Here is an 18422-nt window from a genome sequence, read left to right as displayed (position 1 = left end):
GTAGAGCGTTTACAACCATAATTCTCTAAGGAACTCGACCCTGGTTGTCAAGTGTTCTTCTAGTGGAACTCCACCACCTTTTAGTAACACTCTATTGTCTAGGATACCTACGATAAAAATCTGTGATGAGTCTAAACTAACGACAACGTAATAACGTTACAAAAAGTCACTAGCCACATCAACATAAAAATATCTAGTTAACACAATTAAAGAATAGACATGAAGAGCAAATTTGATATTATTACCATAGTCTAGTAGCCTACATACAGTCACTAAGCTTGTGCTGATTTTTTTCGTTTCTCGCGATACAATGCTCCAAGAGGTCAGCAACTGAGAATATTAGTAACAACAGACTGTGCGATAGTAGCGATCCTAGTGGCTAGCAACTAAAGTTCAACTGTCACTGGATGCATTGGATACGTACTGAGCCTTGTGACTGTATGTACTACACTGTATTACTACTCACTGCTCTGTGATGAACGCATAAATTTCAACTATAATCTTTTTTATTTAGTAGGTTATTTTACGACGCTTTATCAATATCTGAGGTCATTTAGCGTCTAAATGAGTTGGTGATAATGCCGGTGAAATGAGTCCATGGTCCAACACCGAAAGTTACCCAGCATTTGCTCATGTTTGGTTGAGGGAAAACCCCGGAAAAAACCTCAACCAGGTAACTTGCCCTGACCGGGAATTGAACCTGGGCAACCTGGTTTCGCGGCTGGACGAGCTAACCGTTACTCCACAGGTGTGGACAACTATAATCTTATTGGTGTTTAAATTTCTCTGTAGCAAACATTAGCAAGCGACTGAAATTAAGCTTGATTGGCTGCTGCTTTGTGCTACCGCTTCTCAGTACGTCATCTTGTCCACTGTTGTACATTTTGTTTCACATTAAACATTTCCCATTACTCATGAAAGTAGACCTTACGTTGGTGCTCTACATTTAGGCTAACTAAATCAATGGAGCATTAAGAATTTATATCTTATAAGCTATATAATAAATGTCCTAATGAATTATTATTTCATTTAGACAGGAAAGTTTTTCGGAAACGTATTTCTGGTTGGCTGATTGATAAGCCTTTTTATGATATTGATGACTTTTTTAATCTTAGTGATATACGTTTTTAATTTATTTGTGGTTATGTGGTAATTTTATGAGTTAATTATATGCCATTATGTTTCGATGTGATTTTATTTATACTTGACAATTAATCAAGGCACATTATTATGCTCATGGATTTGTAAATAATACTGTTAATAATAATAATAATAATAATAATAATAATAATAATAATAATAATAATAATAATAGTAAGTCATAATAATAATAATAGTCAAATAATAATAATAATAATAATAATAATAATAATAATAATAATAATAATAGTAATAATAATAATAATAATAATAATAATAATAATAGCAGTTACTTTTTAATTAATCAATAGTCAATCGCTGTTGGACAAAAGTGTTATTCCTGTCAACAGAAGAAAGGAATAAGACGATGCACACTGAAACCATACTACCACGTGCTCACATGCACAACAAGCACAAGTTCAAGTCATGTAATTTTTTTACAAGAACGGACTATCACTCTTTGTATTCATCCACTTACACTGTGAGTAACAAATATAAGAAGTACCTTTTCTTCTACATATGAGTCGATTTACATGTTTTATCGTACACTAAAATTCAAATTTTATTTTAAAATAAATACAAGATTCTAGTCATCGAGTACAGAAGTAGGGAGAATGGTGGGTAGACCCGGACACCAGGGTTTTCTCTAAACTAACAAAAGTTGGTAATCCTGTTTTACTTGCATGACTTCCCATGTTGTTGGACCTTGAATGTTATCAGTTGATTGAGTTGCGTCGACTGGTGTGCTTGTAATATAATTCTTGTGAGTAATTGTTTAGACTTCTGGCAGCGAGATTAAATTTGAAGACTTCCTACCGGGTACACAAGTAAGTTGATGTCTATTATTATGCATCCGGTGTGTTGTTAGGAATGTGTTTTATACGTATTGCATCTTACAGAGTTAAAGCTGATATGGTTCTGGTTCTATTAATTTATAGAACGTTATATGCACAGTGACAATCAATTTGCGGGTAGCCATAGACAGCTTCTATTATAAACTGGCATGTATATTATTAGGTCTAGTAGTAATATTATTACTAGTACTACTACTACTACTACTACTACTACTACTACTACTACTACTACTACTACTACTACTACTACTACTACTACTATTACTACTAATAATAATAATAATAATAATAATAATGACGCCTACATAGTCATGAGGTTAGACTGTCTGACTATAGATCCAGAGGACTCAGATTCGATTCCTGGCACTCCACTCCAAGAAATATGTTCAGAGTAAAAACTAAAATAGTGTTATGCTTATTTGGTGATCAATATAATATGAAAGTTTATTGTCTCTATCACAAGAGCTTTTTTGTTCCTTGCAGTTCTGCAGATAATAATGCCGAATTTTAAGGGAAGGTGCACTAACCGGGATTCCTGGTCAGAAGAATCTATGAAAAATGCGGTTGAGCAGGTCTTAAGTGGGAAAATGTCCATTAGAAGGACAGCAGATTACTTTCAATTGCCAAAAAGCGTACTGCAGGATAAAGTTACTGGAATGAAAAGGGGGAAAGAATGTAATTTTCAACCAAAACTTGGACGTTTTGAGACTACTTTTAATAACAGTTATGAAAGCCAGCAGCACATCAAAGATTTTGATGGCAGATTGATTGGACTAAGTAAAAAAGAATTTCTCAACCTCGCATTTGACCGGGCAGAAAACCTCCGTATCGAATATAGGTTCAATAAAGAGAAAAAGTCTACGGGATGGATTTTTATAAATCGTTCATGTCGAGATTTTCTCAGCTAAGCCTCTGTTCTCCAGAATCAACAAGTTTGATGCAGTGTGTTGGGTTTAATAAACCTCAAGTGAACTTTTTCTTTGAAAAATTGTCTTTCTTGATGGACAAATATCACATTTTTGCATCAAGAATTTATAATGCTGACGAGACTGGTGTTTCAATAGTTCACCAGAACTCTAAAGTTTTGTCTTGCAAGGGAAAAAAAACAGGTGGGAAAACTTACATCTGCAGAGAGAGGTCGTAATGCGACTGTGATGTTTTATATGAACCCTCTTGGTCACTTCATTCCTCCACTCTTTGTTTTCTCACGGAAGAGGATAAATCCGAGACTCACAATTGGAGCACCAGATGAGTCAATTGCTGCTGCATAACCAAATGGCTGGATGAGTGCAGCTACCTTTCTAATCTGGCTCAAACATACTAAGCCCACACCTCAGAATCCTGTGCTCCTGATTTTGGATGGGCACAGTAGCCACAAGGAGCTCACAGTAATCAACTGTGCACGAGAAAGTAATGTGCACATGATCAGCACTCCTCCTCACACAACGCATAAACTCCAACCTTTGGACAGCATGTTTATGAAACTGTTCAAGGCAGCATGTGCAGAAGCTTTGTTATGTGGATTTGGCAAAATGCTGGGCTTCGAATAACTGAGAATGAAATCTCTGGGTTGGTTTCAACCACGTACGCTAAATCTTGTCGCCTGGATATAGCAAGAAATGGAGTTTCCTGCACAGGAATCCACCCCTTAAATCCCGGAGTTTTTACAGAATATGATTTCCTGGCATCACTCCTCACAGACATCCCAGCTCAGGAGGGCACAGCCGAACCACCCCTAGACGAACTACCTGCTGACAACACATCTAGACCAGCTGTAGATGAACAAACTCTTGTACAAGCCTCAGAAGAACGAAATGCTCCCTCAAAGTCCAGGTCAGATCCACATATTTTTGAAAGCCCCACCACGCCATGAAACAGAAGCTCCAGACCTGCAGATGAAAGCACTAAAACATCATTCGAGGTGGACAAGAACAAGGCTATGCCAGTTGTCAATATTTTGAAGTAGCTTTCACCTCTCCCAGAGGCCAGTAAAAGGAGCGAAACTCGGGAAAGGAAATCTCAGAGAAGCGAAATTTTAACATCAACTCCATTCAAGAAAGTCCTTGAAGAAAAGAGCATTCATAAATCAAGCAGACCCAATACAGCACGAGGAAAATCACAGAGAAAGGTTTTATTTGGCCCTACATCTGCGATTTAGTCAACTTCTAAGGGTGTTTCTCGAAAGAGAACTGGAGTGCTTGAGAAAACTGTTTGCATAACATGTGGAGAAATATTTGAAGAAAACTGGATTCAATGGTGCACGTGCAAAGGGTGGGCACATGAAGAAAGCGCTGGGGTTGAGCCAGATGACGTTTCGTTTCATTGTGATCGCTGCTTTCAGAAGAAAACGTGAAGTTGTGCATGGATTTAAAGTGTTCGGGGGTACCCTACATTTGCCAATGAAGCTTAGAAATGTAACTTCCAAATATTACTAATAATATTACTTCCAGTGTTTTCTATCATCTAGTAACGTGTATAAACAATGTCCTTATGTCATGCAAATTGTATTACATCAATGTGTAAGTTGAATAAATGTCAATTAGTTCCTGTAGCAGTACTAATTCTTAAGTGTCTGGCACTGCCCATCTTTTTCCTATATTTTCCTGTATCGTCTGAGTGTTCTGACTACCAGCTAATCATCCGTATGACAGCCATGTGCTTGTGTTTACATTAGGATTATTTTATCAGAATTTAATCACAGAGGATTCATCATAAGGGATATGAATGTGGTATGTACTCTGTTCCCTACATTATGAGTTAGTCTATGAATACAGCACATTAACAAAATGAACAACTCTATAAACATAGAGAGATTCTTGAGATTACTAGGTTCTTGAATCATCTTTGATAACAATTATTTTATATTAAAAAAAGTCCGTCTTTTTAATAACCCAGTTTGGAGAGCGAGATTCTGCAGAACGTAAAGTGGACATACACATTCAAATGGGGTAGTGGTCACTACCATGTAGGTCGTGAATCACAGACCATTCGAAATGCGTGGACAAAACTGGGCTACAAATGGAGATATCTAACATGGAGTATGTACCGTAAGCAAAGAAAAGGTGTGTTGCTTCTCCTGAATTCATGGTAATGAGATTTAGACAGGTACATACCTCTGCTATTTTATTTCCTGTCATCACCGGATTTTGAACCCCAAGAGTGGTAGGATGCACTGAAATCCCCCACTACCAGATATGGAGTAGGTACCTGCGAGAGAGTATGTTCAAATGCTTGCACTGTGAAAGGTGTATCTGGGAGTATATAAACAGAGACAATTGAAAACTGTATGGTAGGCAAAGTTACTCTAGTGGCTATGTATTGGTGTGGACTGTTAATGTTGATAACAGAGGAAAAGATACTTTGACGGAGTAGGAGGGCACAACCTCCGCTGGCATGAATACCGGCAAGGTGATTGTACTGCTGAATGTAGTACCCAGAGATACACAGGGAGTTTTCGGGCTGAAGGTGTGCCTCCTGAAGACACAAAATAGCAGGGTTCTCATGATAGATCAATTATTGCAGTTCTGCATATCTGCTGTGTACACAGTTCACATTCCACTGTACAATATCAGTCATAGCAAGGAGCTAAATCATTATGGTAGCTTTACAGGGGATCTTCTCTTTTTATCTTTTCGATGATTTGATGCTTTTGACTGCGACTGCTTTAGCTCTCGACCATAGGACTCACATGCAGATTGTCGCACACCTGATCGTGATCTTGATCGAGGATGTGATCGATATCTTGATCTCGACCCGCCACCTGAACTAGGAGTGCGATGTTGTGGCGTTCTACCAGGCCTAGAATCCTTCTCTGCTGTCACGGCAGCGATCTTTCTAGGGAAGTAGGGCATGATATCAAGCCCAGACGAGTCGTGACTCTGCAGTCTGTGTGGTAGCGTCCACAGATGTCTGGGTTGCGTTCTCAATTCACTTCCCAGGATACTTGCAAGAGATGACGTCTGCACGAATGCATCAATTTCCTCTGTTGCCTTCTGCAATACTCATGAATAAGACATTCCTATCGCCTTTTTTTATTGATCAAAAAATACGCTAACGCGCCTCGAAAAAAGTAATGTTTTCTCGAACTCCCAGTTCTTGTATCTCCTTCTCTACCACAAACTTCGACAATGTTTAGAGTTAGCGGTATGGTCCCAGAACAATTCACACAGTGCTGGGCGCCGGCACATCGGGAATCCCCAAGGTCAGCACCGCCGCACTTTGCACATATGATATTGTTTGTGCAATGGAACCATTGGCACCTAAAGTACCACATTGGGTTTGGCACATACGCACGCACAGGGACACACTCGTATCCGACAAAGATATATTCTGGCAAAAGAGACGTTTCAAAGGTCAGAACGACTGTGCTCAGGGGTTCAGTCCGTCCGTCTCGCTTATGCAGTAAATGGTAAGCCTTGGACATGGACTGTTCCGCCAGCTCTAATTGGATCACTTCATCCAACATACCATCTAGAGAATCCATATGCACAACTCCTCTCGTGGTGCTCAGCGAGGAGTATCGCTCAACTCTGATGGGATATGACCCCAGCAATCTTGCTCTCAAAAGCGTCTCACTCTATTTTGCAGATGCAGTCTCAACGAGCAGACTGCCGTTGCAGAGTCGTGATGCATTTCTGACCTTGCCCAGGAGTCCATCGAGTGCGTGATTCACGTAGAATGGACTGATGTTCTTCATAGTTTTTTCGGTTCCGTCCAAGGTGATACTAATAAATTTTGGAGGCAACACTTTAACTGTTACTTTCTCAGGGTCCAAGTCCATTGTAGCGTTCGTCTTATTACTATCAGTTGTACTGTCTTTTGATATTATCTGTTTCTTTGTTTGCTGTTTTTGTGGAGGAGAAGAGGAGAGCGAAGAGGCCCTTTTGAAACTGCCCCCCCCCTACGGAACCGTCGGCGTCAGCCTGCCACTGGGGGGCACGTAAGAAGAAAAACACCTAAAAAGGCTTCTCGGACTGTGCCGGCCATGGGGTCCCCTCCACAACCAGATCCCAGCAACCCACTTCACGCAAGTTACCCTTCAAACTGGGCATTAAACACCTAACGGCAAGTCGTATACCAGACGCGATACGAAATTTTATGGCCCTGCCACGGGAATAACAGCCCGTGGTTCCCCACTCTACACTAAACAATCCCAGGACTATCCAGCTTCCACAACCCAACTCGTGAAAAGCTTGCCCGACCATCTTCAGCTGAATAATCCAAGACAGCAAAGCTTCAGGGGACTTGTGGTTGATTACATCGCGTAACCCTTTCATCAGCGGTAACAAGTTGGAGCGATATATCCGCCGCAGCGAGCAGAGTCGGTCTAAATCGCCCCAGGCCCTCTCTGGGGCTCTACGTGAATGTACATGACTACTGGTCCGGGTTCCGCACCTAGACTTGCATATAGAGGCAGTGTGAAGGGTCCACTATTGCTTCGTTGCTGGGCACCCTGTCGGGCCACACAATTCAGAAGTCGCGCTCGAAACTTTGGGAAAGGACCACGGAGATAGGAAAGATCCCCGTTGGTGAGACGGGAATTATAAGCCTAAGAACCTTAACCTAAGAATGAATATAATAACTAGCAGGGGAAGAAGAAGGAAGCCTCATCAGGCATCCTTAACAAATCCCGTCATGGTGGCGGACGTGGCAAAAATTAATAGTGGGGATGGAGAGGTGGAAATGGCTGTGATGATGTGGTGGGCGTTCCTCATGCAATGGTGGCTGGCAGAGAGAAATAGAGTGATGAAAAAAACGAGAGAACGAAAAGGGGTGGTTGGTGATAAGACGAAAAATGGCCGAAAAGAAGACCACGAGAGCCACCATTGCACCCTCCGGTTACCAAATTGGAGGAACCCACCTCGACCGGGGTAGCATTGGTTCCATCATATTTATAATGACCTAGGAGCTTTTATTTGATATTGGACAAATTGATGAAAAAACCGTTTATTTTACAAAACTGAAGATGAAATAAACAAAAAAGCTGTAGGTGATGGAGAAATTCCGAATACATACTGGTATTTCAAAACACGATAAAAAAATGCATTAAGTACAACTATTGGTACTCGTGAGACGAAAATAATGTTGACTAGTAATTAACAACAAGATAGGCCTGCTGAAAGTTATATTATGCAAGAATGGGAAACAAGACTTTATAACATACTATTTACTTACTTACTTACAAATGGCTTTTAAGGAACCCGAAGGTTCATTGCCGCCCTCACATAAGCCCGCCATCGGTCCCTATTCTGTGCAAGATCAATCCAGTCTCTATCATCATATCTCACCTCCCTCAAATACATTTTAATATTATCCTCCCATCTACGTCTCGGCCTCCCTAAAGGTCTTTTTCCCTCCGGTCTCCCAACTAACACTCTATATGCATTTCTGGATTCGCCCATACGTGCTACATGCCTTGCCCATCTCAAACGTCTGGATTTAATGTTCCTAATTATGTCAGGTGAAGAATACAATGCGTGCAGTTCTGCGTTGTGTAACTTTCTCCATTCTCCTGTAACTTCATCCCACTTAGCCCCAAATATTTTCCTAAGCACCTTATTCTCAAACACCCTTAACCTATGTTCCTCTCTCAGAGTAAGAGTCCAAGTTTCACAACCATACAGAAGAACCGGTAATATAACTGTTTTATATATTCTAACTCTCAGATTTTTTGACAGCAGACTGGATGATAAAAGCTTCTCAACCGAATAATAACACGCATTTCCCATATTTATTCTGCGTTTAATTTCCTCCCGAGTGTCATTTATATTTGTTACTGTTACTCCAAGATAACATACTATTAGATGGAACTAAAGATGATCTCGAAAGATTAACTGCAGATGTGCTAACATTTTTTGTTAATCAAATAGCGGAACTGCCAGGACCTGTTCACCCTACAATTCGATACTTCAACTATCATAAATCTAATAAACACAAAAGCTCGCATACTTCTCGCATCTTCTTGTAATCCACAAAGGACAACAAAGAGACAACGAGAAAAAAATAAAAGAAAATACGAGTTTGAGGTCGCTCAATACAATTACTATAATCATAGACACCGAATTACCCGAAAAATCTTGACAGAATTAAATAAGTAGTCATGCAAAATCCCACTTCCTTCCTTAACGAAACATTTCACTAAAACACTTAGCAAAGAAAATAATCTACCTTCTTCTTTTTCTGAGGAATTTCTCATCACGACTTTTCTGAAGATATTATAATATTAGTGAAGGTGAAGTTCATAAGTTCTCTTTGGTATTAAAGTCGACACAGCTTCTGGTCCTGATAAAGGTACGGTTCGAGTCTTGAGACATCTCAAAAGTACAAAATTTCTTACTTTGTTATCCAATGCCGTGCTTAAATTTAATTACATAACTAAGCATCTGAAAATGGCACGAACAATACTTATTTATAAAGAAGGTGATGCAAACAACATTAAGGAATGGCGACCTATCACTATTTTTTCAGTGATTAGAAGAATTTTTGAACAAGTGATTGATTCTAAATTACGAGCCATCATCAGTCTAAACCCTTTACAATCAGGTTTCATGCCTATAATAAATGGATGTCTTAAATCAGCCATACAAAACAGAAAAAATTTGCACTACTGTCTTCTTAGATGTGTCAAAAGCCTTTGATTCCAAAGGACATAACCACATGTTACAAACTCTTCATTCATTAGGTCTTCTACATAATCTCTATGCTGTGATCAAAGCTTTATTAACTGAACACATCATCCAGATAGAGGCGGATCTTATGAAAACAAAACCAATCACTGTAAGTTCTGGAGTTCCTCAAGATTCTCTTTTGTCTCCGATATTGTTTCACTTAACCTTAGATGGTATACTTCAAAATCTGACAGATCCTGACATTTCAAAAGCATATGGATACAGCCTATCTGAAGAACTTCCTAATTTATCTGTCCTTGCATTTGCGGATGACTTGGCATTAGTATGTTCTTCTGAAAAACATGCTACCTCGTTAGTCACTCAAGCTGAAAGCAGTCTTCAAATTAATTCTGATAAAAGCAATGTATTATTCTACGAAAAGGCCTCTTATCCAGTGGACAAATAGTCTCTCTACAGGGTTCAGCTATTTCATCACTTCAAAATAAAAAAGAGCAAATCCGATATTTAGGTGTAGACTTTAATGATGGAATCTGTTTTGATAAGAGCAAAGTATTTTCATCTCTGGCTTCAGATCTGCATTCTTTGACACAATAACAATTACTTAAGGCAGAACAAAAGATCAAGAGTGTCAATAAATTTATATAGCCAAGACTCATCTACTCCTTACAATGCACTCCTCTAATCCAGATCTCTAAAACATTTTTAAGAGACATTGATAAACTTATAAGAAGTGCTGTGAAGGAAATAATGATGCTTCCTGATGACACCCCTAATGCCATCTACACTTCTGGAAAACTTCATTCGAGAGGAGTGTGAAACTAGCATTTTAAATTTTAATATATGCACTCAAATTTTACATATAAATGACATCTATTTAAATGTTGTCAGGGATCTTAACAAAGAAAGACAACACGTTTTAACAAATCTTAATATCTCTGAAAATAATTTCCGAACTTAAAGAAAAGACAGCAACTGAGAGAGATCCTAAGGAAAAGATCTTTTTCTTCATGGTGTGAACTGCCGCATAAGGTAAAGGAGTCAGATTTTATGCGGAATGTCCTAAGACAAATTCCTGTATATTCAATAAAAAAGGCCTGTCATCATCTGATTATATTAATACGGTGAAGATGTCATGCAACCTTTCTACAGTACGGTCAGTCCCAGGTAGAGCATTCAACACAATCCGTTGCTGCCACCTAGGCTGTGACGAGAATGAAACACTAGAACATGTGTTGGGTTTCTGCCGAAAGACTGAGTTACTACGGAACAACTGCCATCACAGGGTGAGGACAATGCTTGGTGACATCCTAAGACAACAAGGATTAGAAGTCCATGAAGAAGTGCATTGTATCTCAGAAGATGAGTTAACAAGACGAGCAGATATTGTTGTCATTGATAGAAAAAAGAACACAGGAACAATACTAGACCCGACTATCAGGTTTGAAAGAGATGCACAACAGCCAAAACTTACTGATGATGAAAAGAGAATCATCTATGAACCTTGCATTCCTTATTTAGCAAGCAGTATAATATCATGTTTAATCATTGGTGAGTACACTGACTTCCTTTTGGAGTTCGTCGTAGGTACCATCTCCAAATACACCTACAACCTTTTAAAATCAAAGGGATTCACATTTTACAATGTTGAGAAAATCCTTAAAGAAATTCTACAGGACTAAATTAAAATTTTGTAATTTCATCTCTATTTCAAGCAATGATTCACTTTAATTTTCTTTTATAATTTATTGTATGTATTTTCATTGTAAACTTTTATATATGTATATGTTTTCTGGATCCTTGTGGTCACCCTTATTGAAGGACAGATTGATTTATTTTATAAATCCGATGTGTAAGGAAATGACATAACACATTACAAATAAATGTCCTATGTCGTACGTCGTCATCATTTAACTCAAACTGTGATATCATCAAAGACAAATTGCAGGCTCAGACACTACTCACCTCTCAATTAAGACTTCATCCTCAATTTCTGGCTGTCCTAGATTCGGCTCCTCCTTTACTGTTTTCAAGTCACAAGACTCTTCCTGAAAATATTATTGTCAATTTGAAGAAAGCATCAAGAATTTTGTCATCCTATCACTCATTCTCAATACATAGTATCCATAAGAACATATTTTACAATTAAGAATACAGACATATTAAGTGACTCTAGAGTCAGAATACAATGAGCAGTATCAACAAGTCTACTTAAAACGGATAAAATAAAATAAATGTATTCAATGATTAACCAAATCCAAACTTCAAATAAAATCACAGTTCTTCAGTGGATTCCCGCACATTGCATTATAAGCGGAAATGAGAGTGTCGACATTCTAGCAAAGAAAGGCACTAAAACTGAACAAAAATAAAACCATAATTTTGCATATTATTCAATAAAATAAGTTATTAAAAATAAAATTAAAAATAATTATGCTGTCTAAATATTTAATACTACAGAATATTCTCATTGAAAAAATGTACTAGAAAGACCTTATTTAATTTCTGACAATGTAAATCTGCTGTGGCCATGCTGAGACTCCTTATTGGTCATGATTGTCTGGGTAAACATTTGTATAGAATTCATATTCTGTCTACTCCAAACTATGTATTGTGTTTTTAAGAACAAGAAATTCATACAAATCATTTCAACAATATAAGTCTTATCGTACATCTATATACTGGGAAGTAAGAGAGAAAATAACTACTGTATATTGAAAAAATCAAGAGCATTACATATCTACCTAAATTAAGAACAATAGTTGTAATCACTGTTCTACAAAAACAAAAATATTGACTTCAAAAGAAAAAAAACACGCACACACACACACACACACACACGCACGCACACAATTCTATTTTAATTATTATTGGGCACATTGTTGTTGTTTAGTCAACTGTCCGAAGAGAGCCTGAACCTCATAAGTGATACCAAGAAGGCACCGTTTATGAGGCAACTAGGCCAGGAGATAATGGGATGGGTGGCCAGCTCTTTTCCCCCTTCATTATATACATCGCCAATTACTATATGTCTATATATTACACTACCTAATCACACTTCTGATGCATATAAACAATTGTTCTTCCTCTGACATATATTGTCAAGAGAGATGTACTGTCTGATAATTAATTACTAGCTGTACATGTCAGCCAGAACTTCAATAAGAGAATATAGGATACATTACTCCAATGAAATGTTATCTAAAATAAAGAGTACCTTCTTAAGCATCGACAAATAAAGCCATATCATATTCGACTATATGGGATAAATGAGGAATATGTGGTAGAACTTTGTTATATAGCCAATAATTGCATGATATACTTACATTGAATTTAGCTACTAGGTAAAAAAAAGGTAAAAAGGTAAAGGTATCCCCGTAACATGCCATGAAGGCACTTAGGGGGCATGGAGGTAGAGCCCCATGCTTCCATGACCTCGCCACTAGAATCAGGTGGTGTGGTCGGCACCACGCTCTGACCGCCTTTTACACCCGGGAAAGACCCAGTACTCAATTTTATAGGAGGCTCAGTGAACCTCGGGGCCATACCTGATAATAATGTCAACCTAATAAAAGACTATGTGAGGGACGAGGTAGTGTCGGAGTTTAAAGCCACATGCGACAGAAATTGTGCTCTTATCGAGGAAGTGTAAGCAGCCTTAAAGGAGGAGGAGGAGAAAATTTGCCTTCTTGAAGGTAACTAAGAAAAACGAAACTATCTGGAGAGTATCAACATTGCCAGTGCCTGCATACTTCAGCATCCTTCAAGTATGAAGCTGAGGATACTGACGTGACAGCAGTTGATGTATCAGCCTAACTCTGTATGGACCTGGAGGTCCAGGACATCGACAGAACCATCGTGTGCTGATGAGAGGAGATCGTCCATAACTAGTGATCACCGATTTGTATGTTATAGGAAAAGACCAGCCTCATGGTATAGTGGTCAGAGCTTCTGGCTATAGTTCATGAGGTCCTGGGTTCGATTCCCGGTTAGAGCACAGGAATTTTTCCTTAAAGGGGATTATTCCTGTGTTTGTCCATGGTCTGGAATTTAGGTTAAGTTTAGATTTAAGACATCTCCTGGCACTACATTATCATAATCATCCTATCACATCATCGGGGTAATGTAACTCCGCCTTCCAGGCGCCCCAACCTCAGAAGTGGGTTACAATTAAGCCACAGCCAGGAGAGAAGACCAGAAATGTCGAAAAGACAACCTGGTGGCATTGGATAAAAGAAAAAAAAAATGTTATAGGAAAAGCAGGCAGGTGTTCTTAAATACGAAACCTAGTAAGTAAAAGCATTACAACCAGGGAAGACCTTACTCAGGCTAGCCATAAACTCCTAAGAGAACGTATTGCCAACTATGGCATTAGAAGTGTTTGAATAAAATTGATGGCAATATCTCTGTTAGAGTTGGAGATGTAAAAAGGGAGATTTTTCAAGCATATACAATATGTATTTTTATGTGACACACCTGCACTCATAAATCATTTCAAAAATTTTATTTTTGTATTTCTTATTTCATTCGTTCTTCAATTATTTTCTTTAAATATTTAATTTGTATTTCCCCATAAGGTTGTACTTAAATATACTTGAACTTCTCCGGATGGATTGACACACAACCAAATAGATGACATTTTGATAGATAAAAGAAGACATACCAGTATAGTAGACATTCGAAATTTCAGGGTGGCAGACTGTAATTCTGACCATTACTTGGTAATTGGAGAATTAAGAGAATGACTATCAATAGCCAAGCGAGCAGAGCAACGAGTTAATATTAGTAAATTAAATATCCTGAAATTAAAGGACAAGGAAACTAAGCAACATTATCAGGTCGAAATTTCAAATAGGTTTGCTGCTTTAGGAAGTTCTGACAAAGTTGAGAGGGAGTTAGATGTTAACAGCGTGTGGGAAAACATTAGAGATAGTATCAAAATTGCAGCTCAGCAGAGCATAGGTTATTATCAGGGAACGGATTTATATGGACTAAAAATATATGAAATATGTAAATATATATGTAGTTATTTTTACCAAAATATGGAATTAAATATGGATTTTTACCAAAATATGGAATTAAATATGGACTTAAAATTATAAAAAAATGACTATGTACGTTAAATATTGGTACATTTTAATCAAACTAAACAAAAAATATAATGGACGTACCTTATCTTCCAATGTAGTTTCAACAAAACACAATTTTTATTGTCTGTTACCATAACAATAGGTTACAAACATTTCTTTCAAGTGCTGAAAAGTGAATCTTCTTCTATTGTCTCTGAGGATAGATTTATACTGACTAAAAGAGCGTTCGACGTCACAAGAAGTAACTGGTACATAATTCAATTTCACAATGTCTGCTGGGGATAAGTCCAAGTTAATCTTCACTGTTGATTCACCACTCATCACAGCAACAACCTTTTGTAGTTCTTCATATCCAGGGTTTTTTTGAAAGTACAGTGTCCACCTTAGCTCTTACTGCATCTGCAACTTTACCTCTACCACGATTCAGTTGTTCCACAGTACTATTTATAATTTCAAAACTTTCAGATAGTGAAAGGTGCCTATTTTGGAGACTTTTGAGCGTTTTTATGATGCATGAAAATGTATGCTGAATGTGAGCTAAGTCATTCTTCACACTTATGTCACAGGTAACTGTTTTCGCAGTATCAATTGAGACTGCATCTTCAGAGTCCAATGCAAGGAGAACATTGTTAATAGAGTCTATATGTTCGGCATAATATTCAACTGCTTCTAGCCATGTACCCCATCTAGTTAAAATTGGCTTTGGTGGCAATGGAATTTCAGGGTACATTTCTTTCAACACGTTAACTCTACTGGGAGCTTTGAGAAATACTTTTTTCACTGATGAAATCAACAAATCTACTTTAGGGAAATTGTCTCTGACCACTTCTGCCACACGATGAAATGCATGCGCCACACAAGTAAAATGAGTCAATTTAGGATATACAACAGATAATGCTTGTCCAGCTTTGACCATATAAGGGGCAGCATCGCTAATAAAGAATAACACATTATCGTACATAATACCCTTTGGCCACAGGATACCCATAGCTTCGTTGAACAGTTTAACTATAGTTTTGTTATTGCACTTTTCTAGAACATCACAATGTAAAAGAATTCGTTCAGAATATTGTTCACTTAACAAACCGATAACTACATTACCAACAAGTCTACCTTCTTTGTCGGGAGTCTCATCAATGGAAACCCAAATTGAACTATCTTTAATTTCATCTCTTATCTTCTGTATTGTCTCATCGTAGATGGATGGAGCATACGTCTTCCTAAGTGTTGACTCATCCGGGATTGTATGTTGAGTATATTTTTCAAGGAATTCCCTGAAGACCTTATTCTTTAGTTTGTAGAGAGGAATATCAGCAGAGATGAGAGAACGGCACAGGTCGATGTTAAACTCAGATCTTACATTCGATGTTGTTGGTTGTGTTAAAAACAATTGTCTCTGCTTGGAATTTAGTTGTTTGTTGGCCTGATGTTTACTAGTTGTAATGTGTTGTTGCACCAGGAACTTTTGTGTAGATGATACTGCACACTGACACAAATTACAAAATAATATTTTATTGTCAGTTGATAAACCATCTTCTTTAAATTCTGAAATGTAACTTGTTAGTTTTGATTTTAAATTGACTGAATGACGTACTTTTGGCATATTTACCGTCTTTATAGTATGATTTACAAAACTGAACCTATGTGTACTCTGACTGGCATTTAACTGTTGAGCTGCACAACTGAAGTCTGTTAAAAATTTTAAATTAAATTAATACAGTTTTGTAACTTACTTTCCCATTGTTGATAGGACTGCTAATTTTCAAATAACTCTGATGTTAAAGGGATTACTGAACATGTGTTTAAATCTCTATTGTTGAAATGTATTTTTAAAAGTTAATGGAATTTTGTTTTGTTTTATTGTTAAACCTAATATAATATGGACTGTTTTATATGAAATATGGAAAATATATGGAAATTAACGAAAATATGTACTAAACTCTAAAATATGGAAAAATATGGAAAATAAAAGTAGGATTTTTCAACCCTACACATTGTGAAACATAAAGATAATGCAAAATATAAATTATATTAGCTTTATAAGTAAATATGTATTTACATATAAATCCTTTCCCTGGTTATTATGAAAATAAGAAAAAGAAACCTTGGTTTGATGAAGATTGTTGCACGGTAGTAGAAAGAAGGAAACAGGCAAAATTGAAATTCTTACAGGATCCAGTTGAGACGAATAGAGATAATTATTTCAATGAAAGACAGGAAGCAAGTCGTACACTTAGGAATAAAAAGAGAGATTACTTGAAGGAAAAACTGAATGAGGTTGAAACAAATAGTAAGAATACAAACATTCGAGATTTATATAAGGGTATAAAGAAATTTAAGAACGGATATCAGGCAAGAGTAAACGTGATCAAGATGAGAATGGTGACTTGCTTGCAGACTCTCATTCAATCCTGAGCAGATGGAAAAACTATTTTGGGCAACTACTAAATGTACATAGGCCAAATAGAAATGATCCAGACGAAATTCAAATATAAACTGCTGAGCCATTTATACCCGAACCCATACTTTCTGAAGTCGAAATTGCGATTGAAAATCTGAAAAAGTGCAAGTCTCCAGGTATCGATCAAATTCCTGCAGAATTAATACAAGAGGGTGGAAGCGCATTATCTAACGAAATTTATAAGCTTGTACTTGCTATTTGGGAAAAGGAAATTGTACCAGAACAATGGAAGGAGTCCATAATTGTACCTATTTTCAAGAAGGGGAAAGAGACTTACTGTAGTAACTTTCGAGGCATATCATTTTTCTTGACGCCGTACAAAATTTTGTCCAATATTCTTCTGAGAAGATTAACTCCGGATGGAGATGAAATCATTGGGGATCATCAGTGTGGCTTTAGGCGTAATAGATCGACTATAGATAAGATTTTTTGTATTCGGCAGATAGGAGAAAAAATGAGAGTATGAGGGTACAGTACATCAGTTACTCATAGATTTCAAAAAGGCATATGACTCGGTTAAGAGAGAGACTCTTATTGAATTAGGTATTCCCAAGAAACTAGTTCGATTAAATAAAAAATGTGTCTCAATGAAACTTACAGTAGAGTCCACATAGGCCAGCTTCTGTCTGTTGCTTTTCCAATTCACTACGGGCTAAAGCAAGGAGATGCACCATCACCTTTACATTTTAACTTCACAATAGAATAAGCCATTAGGAAAGTTCAGGATAACAGAAAGGGTTTGGAATTGAACGGGTTACATCAGCTGCTTGGCTATGCAGATGACGTGAATATATTAGGAGAAAATCCACAAACGATTAGGGAAAACACGGGTATTTCACTTGAAGCAAGTAAAGCGTTAGGCTTGGAAGTAAACCCTAAAACGACGAAGTATATGATTATGTCTCGTGACGAGAATATTCTACGAAATGGAAATATAAAAATTGGAGATTTATCTTTCAAAGAGTTGAAAAAAATCAAATATCTTGGAGCAACAGTAACAAACACAAATGATACGCGGGAGGAAACGCAGAATCAATATGGGAAATGCCTGTTATTATTCGGTTGAGAAGCTCTTGCCATCTAGTCTACTGTCAAAAAATCTGAAAGTCAGAATTTATAAAACAGTTATATTACCGGTTGTTCTGTATGGTTGTGAAACTTGAACTCTCACTTTGAGAGAGGTACAGAGATTAAGGGTGTTTGGGAATAAGGTTCTTAAGAAAATATTTGGGGCTAAAAGGCATGAAGTTAC

Source organism: Periplaneta americana, chromosome 12 (genome assembly GCF_040183065.1).
Source record: "Periplaneta americana isolate PAMFEO1 chromosome 12, P.americana_PAMFEO1_priV1, whole genome shotgun sequence".
NCBI classification, from domain to species: Eukaryota; Metazoa; Arthropoda; class Insecta; order Blattodea; family Blattidae; genus Periplaneta; species Periplaneta americana.
Note: the sequence above shows the minus strand (reverse complement) of the source record.